The following is a 16022-nucleotide window of genomic DNA, read 5'->3' as shown; positions in this document are numbered from 1 at the left end:
TTATCCTCTCCTCATAGAATTGCTGTGGTACCTTTGTTAAAATTCAGTTGACTGTGTATGTGTGGTCTGTTCCTGGAATTGGTGTTGGTTTCCATCGATGTGTATGCCTATCTCTATGCCAGTTACCACACAGTCTTGATTATTGTATTTTATGGGGAGTACTGAAATCAAGTATTGTAAATCCCCCAACTCTGTCCTTCTTTTACAAAACTGTTTTGTCTGTGCTAGTTGCTGTCTTAACTCTACTGAGTCCTCTTCTCCATGAATATTTCAGTTGCTCGTTGCTGGTGCCAATGAGTCTTGGATTTATAAATTCATTGCTTCGGCATTTCATTATGTGAGTTTCCTGTGTTTTCGGTGGGAGAGCGGCCGGCACATTTGCGGGACTTGTGTTCACCTCCTGTGGCGCTCCCTCCAAGCACAGATCCCTGCCATGTGTAGGAATCATGTGGAACCCCTACAGGACGCCCCAAGATGAGGAGCAGAGCAGGATGTAGCCTTTGTAACTGCTGTGACAAAATTCAGAAGAAACAAAGTTCTCCCAGCTTAGGAGAGGCGATGATTGTTTCAACACTCTTAACAAATCAGGCCAATCATACACAAAATGTCAAAATGAAAAGTAAATTTTTCTGCTGAAAAATGACAGTAGTACAGAATGTCCTGGTGTCACCTCAGCAACTCAATCTTAGATCCTTTAACCTTGGAAAGTATGCTTTAATTGGTTCGTCCTGGAGCCAGAATAAGATCAAGTTGGCAGCTATGAATAATAGAAACTTTTGTTCTTTTTTTCCCTTTTGTTTTTTCAGATAAACTCTAAAAACGTCAACCAGATTATCTGAGATACAAATTACCATGCAGGGTTGACAGAGGTTTTATGTACATAAAAAGCAGTAGACAGTGACAGAGAATAAAACCGCTTTTTCTCTTGTTATTCGTTTTGCGCTTAGTAGAGAATCTTCCAGTTCTCACTTCCCTCCTACTCCTCCCTCCTTTTCAAAGTGACCACTGTTAGGAGTTTATTTTGGATTTTTCTATATCTTTTTATTTGCTTTTGTGTTGATACATGTTTATACAAAGAAAATTTAGTGTTTTGGATAGAATTTTTCTTCTCACAAATGGTATCATATTGTATACATTTTTCGACTTTTTTTTTGAAACTCTTCAAAGCCTCAGAGGTCCCAGCCCTGTCATTCCCTATTCCTTTTAACTGGTGCGTTCTAGTCTGCTGGGTGACTATATAGCAGAGTTTTTAATAAACCCACCATTGCTGGCCACCTAAGTTGTTTCTGGTTTTTCTTCATTACTAACAGCTGCTTTTGCATCTTTGCACATGACTCCCTATGCACGTGTGTGAGGCCTCTTTAGCATACCTGGCAGGGTCATTGCTTTCCTGAACGTAACTTTTCTTTTTCGTAGCCTTAAGCAAACACTTCTGCAAACACCTGCTTGCTGGCCATTGAACCAGCCATCAGTGCCACCGGGCTACAAGAATGATACTGACATTGTTTGAATCCCTCCTTTTAAACTTTGTGGGGCATTGGTTGGAGAGAGGCAGAAACAGGCAGCCACCCACTTTGTGTGACACTATGGCTCAGGTCTGCCAAAGTGGTGGAGACATGTGTCATGGGTGTGAGCGTATTGATATCAAACTGAACAAAGTCCTTGGGTTCTTTTCAGTATTATGAGCTTGTAAGAAACAATGTGTGAATGTCTCAAATTGGTTCCTTCACGTATGTTACTACTTTCTATAAAGTAGTACCAGCAGCTCACACATGAATGATCCATGGTATGTGTTTCTCAATACAGTAAAGAATCATGTCTTCCTATAGATGTATTAGTATTATATGATATTTCAAAAACTCCAAACTTTACTCATATTAACTAGGAAGTCTTTCTGACAGATAGGTAAGGTAGATAGATAGGGACCTTTTTCTAGGCCTTGTATTTTAAGATCACTGTTACATAAATGATACTTGACCCTAATGGGTTGCAATTTTTTTTAACCAGTACAATGTTTTGATGAATTAATGCTTTCTATTGGGTCATCTTCCACATATATTCGCTCCACCCTTTTAAAATCTAAGCGTTGAAGCAGCATACATATAGTTAAAGAAATATACTAGTATATTATAAATTTGAAAGCAACTATTTAATGTCATTTCTCATCATCAGATGCGAATGATCATATTGCCAGTGTTTGGCGTGGGTGGTGATTATTCCCAGGTCTGTTCTTGGCAACATAAAAAGATAAATGGTGGAAGGAAATGAAAGCAAATGTGATGATAAATTGACTTACAGAGAAGAACATACCTTTCACATTTTCCCTTACGGCTTTGCTTTAGTGCTATTAAACCATAAATGTATATGTAGAACTCAGATGTAAAAGTGTCTAACATGAAATATGATTTTTTCTTTTCTCCTTGTTCTGTTATGGACACATTAGAATTTCTTTTATGGAAACATGAGTAAGATTTTATTAGAAACATTTTGTTGTCGTTCTGTCTTATTTCATGGTTCTTAAAAAGCTGTCACTGTGTTTCTTGTGATGCTTCCTGCCTCTGTAGCTGCGTGTTGGATGTCAGCAGGGTGCCCTGGAGGTGTGAATGGTTTCTCTCGTTTACCTCTGTGTGTTTGCCAGTTGTCATGAGGTATTAGTGAGCACTATTTAATCCTATGTTATCTTAAAAATAACACAAGGGGAAATATTTAGAGAAAGTATAAACACTACATCCATAAACACTACTCAGCTTATCTCAAATAAAAGCCACTAGTTCCATTCAGATAAACAGGCCTGTAAAAATGCAGGGTGGCTTCTTTCTTTTGAATGGGTTGTTTTATTTGGTTATTTTTTAATTCCCTTTTGTAATCCTTCTCTCCTACCCCCACAAAACTAGCATTCTGCTCTCTGTCGCTATATGTTAGTTTGCATAGACTAGGATTTTATTGGATTGGCCAACAAGTCCATTTATTTTTTTCAGTAAAATAAAAGACACATTTTTCATTTTCACCAATAACGTTATTGATTTGGGTATTTTGAGTATGGCAGCCGTCTCTTGCTATTGGCGTCTAGTGGGTAGAGGCCAGGGGCGCTGCTAAACATCTTCCAATGCATAAGACAGCCTCACAGCAAGGAATTATCTGGCTAAAATGTCAATAGTACCAAGAAAGTTCTCAAACCACTTTTGACACATTTGATCTGTCACAGCACCTTTTCCATGCCCTGCACAAATCTTTGTATTTTTATTTTTGCATTTCAGTTGCATTTTTACCTTTCTTGAAATAATAAAGCATAATATGTGGAAAATGTGTATTTTCTTCCATCTTCAATATTAAAATGGCTGCACAAAAATTCACCAATTTTGATAAGTTTTTTAAAAAAAATGCATGCTGATGTGACAGCTGTCATAATACAGTCTAACCAAATTGTTTTGAATGAAGTAAAAACAACTAAATACTACTAGAGTCATTGTACGGAAAAAACTAAATGAACTTCTAGGTCAACCCCATGTATAAATGAATCAAACAATGTTTTTATTTGTCTTCTTTCACTCAGCATAATTATTTTAAAACTCATCCATGTTGGACATGATTATGTAGCAAGAATTCTTCCTTGTTATCACTGACTGGAATGGACATTATGAGTTGTTCCCTCATAGGGGATTACGAATTTTAGGGGAGTACAAATAAAATTGCTATGAACATTCATGTACAAAACTTTTCAAGAAACTGTTGTTCTTGACACTATTATAGATGGCCCCATTTCCCCCACTTTACCCACCTCCACCCAGCCCCCTTCCCCCTGGCCATCCCCACATTGTTGTCCGTGTCCTTGGGTCATGCGTATATGTTCTTTGGCTAATCCTTCACCATTCATCCAGTGCCCCCCTGTCTCCCTGCCCCCGCACTGACAGCTGTCATTCTGTTCCCTGTATCCAGGCTTCTGTTTCTATTTTGTTCGTCAATTTATTTTGTTCATTAGATTCCATATATAAGTGAGATCATCTGGTGTTTTTCTTTCTCTGGCTTATTTCACTGAGCATAATAATCTCCGGGTCCATCCACGCTGTCACAAAAGAAGTTAAGATTTCCTTCATTTTTATGGCCGCATAGTATTCCATTGTGGACGTGTACCACAGCTTTTTTTATGCACTCATTTACTGATGGGCACTTGAGTTGTTTCCAGATCATGGCTACTGTAAATAACTCTGCAGTGAACTTTGAAGTGCATATATTCTTTCAAATTAGTGTTTTGAAATTCTTATTCCCAGATATCAAAAGGCAGTCCCATTTTTAATTTATTGAGGAAATGCCATACTGTTTTCCACAGTGGCTGCGCCAATCTGCATTCCTATCAACAGTGCATGAGGGTTCCCTTTTTTCCACATCATTGCCAGCACTTGTTTGTTGATTTATTGATGATAGCATTTTGACAGGTGTGAGATGATATCTCATTGTGGTTTTAATTTGCATTTCTCTGATGGTTAGTGATGTTGAGCATCTTTTCACATGTCTATTGCCCATCTGTAAGTCCTCTTTGGAGAAGTCTTTGCCCATTTTTTAATTGGATTGTTTGTCTTCCTGGTGTTGAGTTGTATTCTTTAAGTTCTTTATATATTTTGGATATTAACCTCTTATTGAGTATATCATTGGCAAATATGTTATCCCATATGGTGGGTCCCTTTTCATTTTGTTGATGGTCATTTTTGCTGTGCAGAAGCTTTTTAGTTTGATGTAGTCCTATTTGTTTATTTACTTCTTTTCCCTTGCCTGAGGTGATATATCAGCAAAAATATTGCAGTGAGAGATGTCTGAAATTTTACTGCCTGTTTCTTCTAGGATTTTTATGATTTTGTGATGGACATTTAAGTCTTTTATCCATTCTGAGTTTATTCTTGTGTATGGTGTAAGTTGGTGGTCTAGTTTCTTTTCTTTCTTTCTTTCTTTTTTTTTTTTTTGCATTTACCTGTCAAATTTTCCCAACACCATTTATTGAGTAGACTACCTTTTCTCCATTGTAGACTCTTGCCTCATTTGTCACATATTAATTGCCCATAAAGGCATCATGTACAAACCTTTGAAATGACACTAAAAGGTTTTCATTTCTCTTGGGTAAATACATAGGAGTAAAATCTTGAATTACATGTTTATCTTTTAAAGAAATTAACAGCCCTGGCTGTTATGGTTCAGCGGATTGAGTGCTGGCCTGCAAATCAAAGGGTTGTCAGTTTGATTCCCAGTCAGGGCGCATGTCTGGGTTGTGGGCCAGATCCCCTAGTAGGAGGTGTGCTAGAGGCAACCACCTAGAGGCATGCAGTGGTATCTCATTGTGGTTTTAATTTGCATTTTAAGTGACTAAGGATGTTGACTGTTTTTTTGGTGTGTATATATTTGCTGTTCATTTGTCTTCTTTGGAGAAGTGTCTATTCAAATCCTTTATGCATTTTTATTGGGTTATTTTATTACTGAGTTTTCAAAGTTCTTGGTGTGTTCTGAATACAAATCCTTTGTCAGATATATGATTTCCAAATATTTTCTCCCAGTATGTGACTTTTTATGGTTCTAACTTAAAGAGCAGAACTTTTATATTTTGATAAAATCCAATTTACATATTTGTTCCTTCATGCATCATTCTTTTCTTCTTATATCTAAGATATATTTGCCTGAGTCACAAAGGTTTCTTTTTGTAATTTTTAGAGTATCTTTATTTTTAAAAAATTTAATTTTTATTGTATTTTTTCCATTACCATTTACTCCCCTTATACCCCATCCCCCCAGTAATCACCACACTGTGGTTCACATCCATGAGTCCTTTCTTCTTTTTGCAGTGGAGGGGAATCCCTCCACTGCCAACCTCCCACCCCACTAGCTGTCATCTGCTCTCCATCTATGAGTCTGTCCCCATTTTCCTTGTTAGTTCTGTTTGTTCATTAGATTCCACATATGAATGAAATCATATGGTATCTGTCTTTCTCTGACTGGCTTATTTCACTCAGCATAATGTTCTCCGGGTCTGTCCATACTGTTGCAGAGGGTAAAATCTTCTTCTTTCTTACGGCCAAGTAGTATTCCATTGTGTCAATGTCCCATAGTTGTTTTATCCACACATCTACTGATGGACACTTGGGCTGCTTCCGTATCTTGGCGATTGTATATAACGCTGCAATGAACATAGGGGCGCTTATGTTCTTACAAGTTAGTGTTTCGGGATCCTTCGGATATGTTGCTAGAAGTAGGATTGCTCGTCAAAACACAGATCCATTTTTGAATTTTTGAGGCATTTCCGTACAGTTTTCCACAGAGGCTGCACCAACCTGCATTCTGACCATCGGTCCTCTTCTCCACATCCTCACCAGCACTTGTTTGATGATTTATTGATGATGGCCATTCTGACAGGTGTGAGATGATATCTCATTTTGGTTTTAATTTGCATTTCTCTGATGATTAGTACATTGAGTGCCTTTTAATATGTCTATAGGCCATCTGTATGTCCTCTTTGAAGAAGTGTCTATTCAGGTTCTTTGCCCATTTTTTAATTGGGTTGTTTGTTTTTTTGGTGTTGAGTTTTGTAAGTACTTTATAAAATTTTGGATATTAACCCCTTATCAGATGTATCGGTGAGTATTTTCTCCCACTCTGTGGGTTGTCTTCTTACTTTGTTGATGTTTTCCTTTGCTGTGTAAAAATTTTCAGTTTGATGTCCCATTTGTTTATTTTTTTCTTTTGTTTCCCTTGCCTGGGGAGATATAGCTGATAAAAAAAATTGCTAGGAGCAATATCTGAGATTTTGCTGCCTATGTTTTCTTCCAGGGTTTTTATGGTTTTTGATCTAACATTTAAGTCTTTGATCCATTTTGAATTTACTCGTGTGTGGTTTAAGAAGGTGGTCTAGCCCTGGCTGGCGTGGCTCCATGGATTAAGTGCCAGTCTGCAAACAAAAGGGTCGCTGGTCCAATTCCCCGTCAGGCAAGCACATGCCTGGGTTGTGGGCCACATCCCCAGTAGGGGGCGCACAAGAGGCAACCACACATTGATGTTTCTCTCCCTCTCTTTCTCCCTCCCTTCCTCTCTGTCTAAAAATAAATAAAATATTTAAAAAATTATTTTAAAAAGGTGGTCTAGTTCCATTTTTCTGCATGTTAGGTCAATTTTCTCAAGACAATTTATTGAATAAACTGTCTTTAGCCCATTGTATTTGCTTGCTTCCTCTGTCAAATATTAATTGATTATAAAGCTGTGGGTTTATTTCTGGGCTCTCTATTCTGTTCCATTGATCTATGTGTCTGTTTTTATGCCAATACCGTGCTGTTTTGATTACTATGGCTTATAGTATAGTTTGATATTAGGCAGCATGATTCGTCCAACTTTGTTGTTCTTCCCCAGGATTGCTGTTGCTATGTGGGGTGTTTTGTGGTTCCATGTAAGTTTTTGAAATATTTGTTCTAGTTCTGTGAAATACGCCATTGAAATCTTGATAGGAATTGTATTGAATACATAGATTGCTTTGGGTAGTATGGACATTTTAATGATGTTAATCCTTGTTATCCATGAACACTGTATGTGCTTCCACTTATTTGTATCTTCTTCAATATATCTTTTTTCAGTGTCTTATAATGTTCTGAGTGCAGGTCTTTTACATCCTTGGCTAGGTTTGTTCCTAGTTATTGTATTCTTTTTCAAGCAATTGTGAATGGGGTTGTTTCCTAATTTCCCTTTATGTTAGTTTGTTATTGGCATATAAAAATGCACCTGACTTCTGGATATTAACTTTGTGTCCTGCTACTTTGCTAAATTCATTTATCAGTTCTAGTAGTTTCTTGGTGTAATCTTTGGGGCTCTTTATGTACAGTATCATGTCATCTATGAATAAAAAGAGTTTACTACTTCTTTTCCAGTTTGGACACCTTGTTATTTCTTTTTCTTGTCTGATTGCTGTGGCTAGGACTTCCAGTACTAGGTTGAATAAGAGAGGTGAAAGCAGACATTCCTGTCTTATTCCCACTCTTAAGGGGAATGCTTGTAGTTTTTGACCTTCGAGTATGATGCTGGCAGTGGGCTTGTCATATATGGTGTTTATTATGTTTAGGTGTGTTCCCTGTATTCCCATTTTTGTAAGACTTTTTATCATAAATGTTGTGCTGGATTTTATCAAATGCTTTTTCTGCATCTGTCAATATGATCATGTGGGTTTTATCCTTCATTTTGTTTATGTGGTGAATCACATTTATTGGTTTGCAAGTGTTGTACTGACCTTGCATTCCCAGATTAAATTCCACTTGATCATGATGTATGATCTTTTTGATTCATTGCTGTATGTTGTTCGCTAATATTTTGTTGAGGATTTTAGTATCTATGTTCATAAGGGATGTTGGCCTATGATTTTCTTTCTTTTTAGTGTCTTTTACCTGGTTTTGGAATTAGAATAATGCTGGCCTTGTAAAATGAGTTTGAGAGCCTTCCCTCCTCTTGAATTTTATGAAATAGTTTGAAAAGCAGAGGTGTTAGCTCTTCTCAGAATGTTTGGTAAAATTCTTCTGTGAAGCCATCTGGGTTAGGGCTTTTATTATTTGGGAGATTTTTTATTACTGCTTTAGTTTCACTAGGTGTAATCTGTCTATTTAGATTCTCCGATCCTTCCTGATTTAGTTGTGGAAGATTGTATGTTTCTAGGAATTTATCCATTTTGTCCACGTTCCCCAGTTTGTGGGCATATAGTTATTCACAATACTTTTTTACAATCTTTTGTATTTCTTTGTGTCAGTTGTATTTCTTTGGGTCACTGAAATATCTGGATCTTCAACTGCTGCCTGTGTGAGCCCAGACAGCCCTCTTGCACCCTCTCCACACTCCCTACCAGTCTTGTTGTGGTAAAGTGGTTTCTTCTGTCTCTCCGTGGTTATAAGTCTTCTCTCCAGCCAGTGTTCAGTTGGTTATCCAGGGTGATTTCTCTACAATTTAATTGTAATTCTAGATTGGTTCTGGGAGAAGGTTAGTGTAGCTTACACGTGTTCCTTTATCATCTTGGATATCCCCATATGTGGTCAAAAGGATCTTCACATGGAGACAGGATCCTGGGTTATCCTGTTTAAACTTGGGGTCTCCCAGGTCTTCCACAAGATACTCTGGATAACCTGCTGCTTCATCTGGGGTTGCCTAATTTTTATTCTTTCATTTTGTTGATTTATTTTATTTACTTGCAGAAGCTTTTCAGTTGCTGTAGTTCCACTTGTTTTTGCTTTTGTTGCCCATGCTCTTGATGCTTTCCAAAAATCATGGCCAAGAACCAATGTCAAAAAGCCTTTTTCTTATGCTTTTTCATAGAAATTTTATGTTTTTTGGGTCTTATGTTTAAGGCTTTAATCCACTTTGAATTAATTTTTGTGTTTGGTGTCACATAAGGGTCCTATTTCATTGTTTTGCATGTGGATATTCTGTTTCCTGACATCATTTATTGAAAAGACTATCTTTTCCCCATTGTTTATTTTTGGCATCCTTTTCAAAGATTACTTAAATATATACACACACACATTGTTTATGTGTGTGTGTATGTATATAAACACACACACACATAAACAACGTGTGTGTGTGTGTGTTTGTGTGTGTGTTTATATATGGTCTGTCCAGGAGTATCCAGCTATGTAATATGAAAAATAGAGACATTTATTAAAGAAGATACAAGAAACGTTGTATGCAGGACAATGACGCCTCAGCCCTCTTCAAAGTAGGCACCTTGGGACCTCACACAGTTCTCCTAGCTTCCCTGTCCTATTTTCCTGAATCTCATTGATGGTCTGAAATTCCTTCCCTTTCAAAGATGATTTTAGTTTTGGGAAAAGCCAGAAGTTGCAGGGCATCAAATCTGGGCTGTAGGTGTCTGAGTCACCTGGGTGATTTGATTATTTGCCAAACGCCTCTGCATGAGATGTACTATATCAGTGGGTGCTTTGCTGTGATGAACCTGCCAGTCACCAGTTGCCCATAGCTGCAACCTTCTGGATCATCTGAATAGCTTCCATGGAGGAATGTTCAAATTTAACGCAAAATTTGATGTAGATTCTTTGCTCTACTCCTTCAGTCATTTTGAATGTGATGGCCACACAGTACACATACTCATTCAGCGGTGTCTTACCGCCCCTACTGACGTACAGTGAAGGCATCATCATTCACACATGTGCATTCCAGTCCACTCTTCTTGGCTGCCAGGTTACCTCGATGTCGTATAAACCGTTCTCTCTCTCTCTCTCTCTCTCTCTCTCTCTCTGGGATCTCTGTTTTGCTCCATTGGTCTATGTGTCTGCTTTTATGCCAGTACCATACTATAGTTTTATAGTATACTTTGAAGTCAGGTAGTGTGATACCTCCAGTTTTTTTTTTCTTTCCTAAGATTGCTTTGGCTACTTGTGGTCTTTGTGGTTCCATATAGATTTTAGGATTGTTTGTTCTATTGGGAAAAATGCTGATGAAATTTTTAAAGATTTTATTTATTTATTTTTAGAGAGAAAGGAAGGAAGGGAGAAAGACAGGGAGAGAAACATCAATGTGCCAGAAAAACATGGATCGATTGCTTTTTGCACACCCCCAGCTGGAAACCTGGCTGGCAACCCAGGCACGCGCCTTGACTGGCAATTGAACTGGCACAGCTTGATTTACGGAACAATGCCCAACCCACTGGGCCACACCAGTCAGGGTGAAAAAAAAACCCCAATAAAATTTAGATAGGGATAGTGTTGAATCTGTAGATCACTCTGGGTATTATGGGCATTTTAACAATATTAATCCTTTTAATCCGTGTGCATGGAATATTATACCATTTATTTGTGTCTTCATAAATTTTCATTATCTTTCATCAATATCTTTCATCAATATCTTATAGTTTTCAATGTAGATTGTTCATCTCTCTAGTTAAATGTATTCCTAAGTACTTTATTCTTTTTGTTGCTATTGTAAATTATTTTCTTAATTTCTTTTTGGATATTTCATTGTTAATATATTGAAATGATGCTTATTTTATTATGATTGTTTTGCATTCTGCAACTTTACTGAATTCATTTAGTAGTTATAACAGTTTTTGGGTGGAATATTTAGCATTTTCTGTATAAAATGTGTCATCTACAAAACAAGAGATTATTTAACTTTTTCTTTTCTGTTTTGGATGGTTTTTTTTCTTTTTCTTTTTTTAAAAAATTGTATTTATTTAGAGAGGGGGAAGGAAGGGAGGGAGAGAGAGAGAGAGAAACATCAATGAGAGAGAGGGACATCGATTGGTTGCCTCTTGTATGCACCCAGGGACTGAACCTGCAATCTAGGCACTTTGCCATGACTGTGAATAGAACCAGTGACCTTTGGCTTTGTGGGGCAACACTCAACCAACTGAGTGACGTAGGTCAGGGCTTTCTTCTTCTTGACTAATTGTGCTGGCAAGGACTTCCAGTACTATGCTGAGTAGAAGTGGTGGGAATATGCTCATTTCTCTTGATCCTGATCTTAGAGAAAAAAAGCTTTTAGCTTTTCACTGTTGAGTATGATGTTAGTTGTGGGCTTGTCATGTATGGCCTTTATTATGTTGAGGTACATTCCCTGTATTTTCACTTTGCTGAGAGTTATCCTGAAGGGTATTGAATTTTGTCAAATGCTTTTTCTGCATCTCTCAAGATGATCTTATGATTTTTATTCTTCATTCTGTTAGTGTGATGTATCACATTTATTGATTTGCGTATGTTGGCAAACCAGGCTTGCATTCGGGGGAAAAATCCTACTGGATAATGATGTATGATCCTTTTAGGGTGTTGTTGAATTTGGTTTGCTAGCATTTTGTTGAGGATTTTTTTGCATCTATGTTCATCAGAAATTTCATTGGCATGAAATTTCCTTTTTTGTAGTGTCTTTTTCTTGCTTTGGTAGGAGGGTAATGATGACCTCGTGGACTGAGTTTGGAATTGTTCCCTCCTGTTCAGTTTTTGGGACGAGTTTGAGAAGGATTGCATCCTTTTAAAAATGTTGGGCAGAATTCACCTGTGTAGCCACCTGTGTGGGGCTTTTCTTTTTGGGAGGTTTTTGATTACTGCTTCAATTGCTTTAGTTGTTACTTGTCTGTTCAGATTTTCTATTTCTTTGTGATTCAGTCTTGGTAGGTTGTATGTTTCTAGGAATTTATCCAGTATTTGTAGGTTATTTGTTGGAGTGTAATTTTTGATAGTAGTCTCTTATGAACCTTTGTATTTCTGTGACATCTGTTGTAATATCTTTTCTTTCATTTATAATTTTGACTCTGTTTTTTTCTTGGTTAGCCTAGCTAAATGTTTATCAATTTGATTTATCTTTTTAAAAACCAATTCTTAGTTTTATTGGTCTTTTTTACTGTCTTTCTAGTTTTAATTTTATTTATTTCAGCTCTAACCTTTTTATGTCCTTCCTTCTGATAATTTTGGGCTTAGTTGTTTGTTCTTTTTCTTAGTTTGTTCTTTTGTCTCCAGGTGTAAAGTTAGGTTGTTTATTTGAGATCTTTCAGTTTTCTTAATGTAAGCATTTATCATTATAAATCTCTCTCTCCAAACTGCTTTTGCTGAATTCTGTAAGTTTTGGTATGCTGTATTGCCATTTTTGTTTGTCTCAGGACACTTTTTGATTTCCCTAGTTTTTTTTTTTTTTGATACATTGGTTGTTTAGGAGTGTGTTGTTGACTTTCCCAGTATTTGAGAATTTTTTGTTTCCTCCTGTTATTGATTTCTAGTTTCATGCCACTGTGGTTGGAAAACATATTAATTCAGTCTACTCAGATTTAAGACTTGTTTTGTGACCTAAACTACGATCTGAAGTGGAGACTATTCCATGCCTACTTGAGAATTTCTGACCTATTTATACTTCTGTTTGTGTGGAATGGTATTTGTATGTATCTTGTAGGTCCATTTGGTGTATAATGTTATTCAAATCCACTGTTTACTTATTAATTTTCTGTCTGGATGATTATTGCTGAAAGTGGGGTATTGAAGTCCCTACTATTATTGTATTGCTTTTCATTTCTCTTTACAGTTATATTAACATTTCCTATATATATTTTGGTGCTCCAGGTTTGGATGAATATATGCCGTTGTCATATCCTGTTGATAAGTAGATCCCTTTGTCATTATATGGTGACTTTCCCTATCTCTCCTAACAGATACTGACTGGAAACCTCTTTTGCCTGACCTAAACATAGCTCACCTCTGCTCTCTTTTGGTAATCGTCTGCATGGAACATCTTTCTTCATCCTTTCACTTTCAACCTGTGTGTGTCCTGAAAGCTAAGGCGGTGAGTCACTTGTAGGCAGAATATCTTTGGATCTTGTTAATCTTTTTTAATTTTTTAAATATTTTTTATTTTTCAAAGACAGTTGACATACAACATTCGTTTCAGGTGTACAGCCCGGTGATTAGACAGTTATATAACTTACAAAGTGATCACCCCAATAAATCTAGTACTCACTTGACACTATACAGAGTTATTGCAGTATTATTGGCTATATTCCCTATGCTGTACTTTACATTCCCCTATTTCTGTCATTTTTTCAAATAGTATAATTCCTTGCGCTCTCTCTTCTTCCTTTACCCCTATGATACAAACTTTGGTACAGTTGATGTTTACCAGAGTTTCCTTAAACCGTTCTCATTTTGTGGATTCTTTTTTCTTTTTACTGCTCTGATTGTTTTCCACTTCCTTATCTTCCAAATAGCTGATTTGGTCCACTGTTTAATCTATTCTACTGTTGATTCCCTGTAATGTATTCTTTATTTTGATTATTGTTCATTTCTAACTGGTTCTTTTTATATTTTCTAGTTGTTTTTATGTTTTCTACCTTTTTGTTGAAGCTCTCACGAAGCTCATCTGCTCTTCCCCTAAGTTCATTGAACATCCTTATGGCCAGTGTTTTGAACTCCACGTCTGGTAGATTTCTTGTTCTCATTTTGTTTAGCTCTTTTTCTGGAGTTTTGTTCTGTTCTTTCATTTGGGTCATGTGTCTCTGTCTCCTTCTTTTGGCAGCCTCCTTGTGTTTGTTTCTTTGTATTAGGCAGAGATGCTACATCTGCCGGGCTTGGTAGAGTGGCCTAATATAGATGTCCTGTAGGGTCCAGTGGTGCATCCTCCCTGGTCACTTGGATCAGAGTGTGCCAGGTGTGACCCCCTCCCCCATGTGCACAGTGTAACCCTCTGGTTGTTACTGAGCCTTGACTGCTTTGTCACGTCTGTGGGAAGGGTTTATCTCCAGGCGGATTGGCTGTGAGGCCGGCCACCGTGGAGCATCTGCTGTGCAGGGGCTGACCCATGAAGCAGGATTGACTTCAGCAGGGCTCTGATGCCTGCTGAACCTGCCGTTTGAGTATGTCACTTGTGGAGTGGTCGGGTGGTGCTTCCTTGCGGTCTGAAGCTGTCCACTGGGTTTGCTGGCTCTGGGGCTTCCTCAGGAGGGGCAGACCAAGTTCAGTCACTGCCTGTGCCCTGTCCTGGGCTACCCAGCATAGAGTATAAAGTGATCTGCAGATGATGGTTACGTCTGCTGGGCTTGGAGGTGCCTGGGAGAGGCCATGCTATGAACCAAGGCTGGCTGCTGCTGGTGCCAGGCCTGGGGCCTCTTAGCAAAAGGTATGGGGCACACCGAGGCCAGATGCTACTTGTCTGAGAGATCTGAGGAAAGTACAGCAAGCAGCCCTCCATTTCACTCAGCCAAAATCTCCATGGGTTTGTACAGCCAGAAGCTCTGGGGATTTCTCTTCCTGGTGCTGGAACCCTGGGCTGGGGGGCCTGGTGTGGGGCCGGGACCTCTTATTCCTCAGGGGAAATCTCCTGATTGGATCCTGTTTTTTAATCCATTCAGCTACTGTGTGTCTTTTCACTTGGAGAATTTAATTATTGATAAGGACTTACTATTTCCATTTTATTCATTGTTTTCTGAATGTTAAGTAGTTCTTTTGTCCCTTTTTATCTTCCTTTGTGGTGTGATGATTTTTTGTTGGTGTTGCAGTATGTTTTGATTTCTTTATCTTTTGTGTATCTACTATAGGTTTGTGATTAGAATCAGGGGTGTGTGATTTTTGTCAAATTCTCCTGAATCTATTGGGATGATTATGCAGCTTTTGTTTCTTATTCTGTTGATATTTTGCATTACATTAATTGACTTTCAGGTGTTAGATTAACTTTGCAGTCCTGGGATAAACTCCACTTGTCATGGTGTATAATACTTTCTGTATGTTGCTGGACTCAGTTTGATAGAATTTTGTTTAGAATTTTTGTCTTTATATTCATTAGAAATTTTGGCCCTTTTTTCCTTTGTGATGTCTTTGTGTGGTATTGGTATCAGGGTAATACTGGCTTATTGAATGAGTTGAGAAGTATTCTCAGTCTATTTTTATCAAAGAGTTTGTAAAAATTGGTATTCTTTCTTAAATGTTTGGTAGAATTCACTAAACATTAGAATTCACCAAAACAGTGAAGCTCTCTGGGACTGGGTTCTTCTTTCTTGGTAGTTTTTAAAATTACTGATTCTGTTTCTTTACTTGTTATAAGTCTAGTCAAATATTCTATTTCTTGTTGATTCAATTTTTGGTAGTTTGTATCTTTCAAGGAATCTGACTGATTTATCTTAGTTAACTAATTTATTATGTAGTTGTTAATGGATTTCCCTTGTCATTCTTTCTACTTTTAAACTAATCTTTTTTTACATGAAATGTTCCTAACTCACTGAAAATAATGGGGGGAGAATAAAGAAATCAACTGCCATTAAATAAATGTTTGTTAGTATTTTTCTAGATGGCTATCAAATTACAAAGAAATACTAGGAAATAAAATATAGAAGAAATTGCAGAAATAAAATTTTGTTAACTAAAGCTCACTTTCCCTTTCTTTTCAGAAGTATCGTGAATCTTGCTATTGACATGAGTCCTTACATTTATATCTTTATGTATAGAAAAATATGCATTAATGTTTTAAAACGTTATTTGTATTATGTAGGCTTCACTCTGTTTCTTCTCCTCATTTTATTTCAAGATTCCTTT

Source organism: Pteronotus mesoamericanus, unplaced genomic scaffold, assembly GCF_021234165.1.
Source record: "Pteronotus mesoamericanus isolate MK-2021 breed Mesoamerican mustached bat unplaced genomic scaffold, CSHL_Meso_final scaffold_167, whole genome shotgun sequence".
Lineage (NCBI taxonomy): Eukaryota > Metazoa > Chordata > Mammalia > Chiroptera > Mormoopidae > Pteronotus > Pteronotus mesoamericanus.
The sequence above is the reverse complement of the archived record's forward strand: the minus strand, read 5'-3'. Positions refer to the sequence as shown.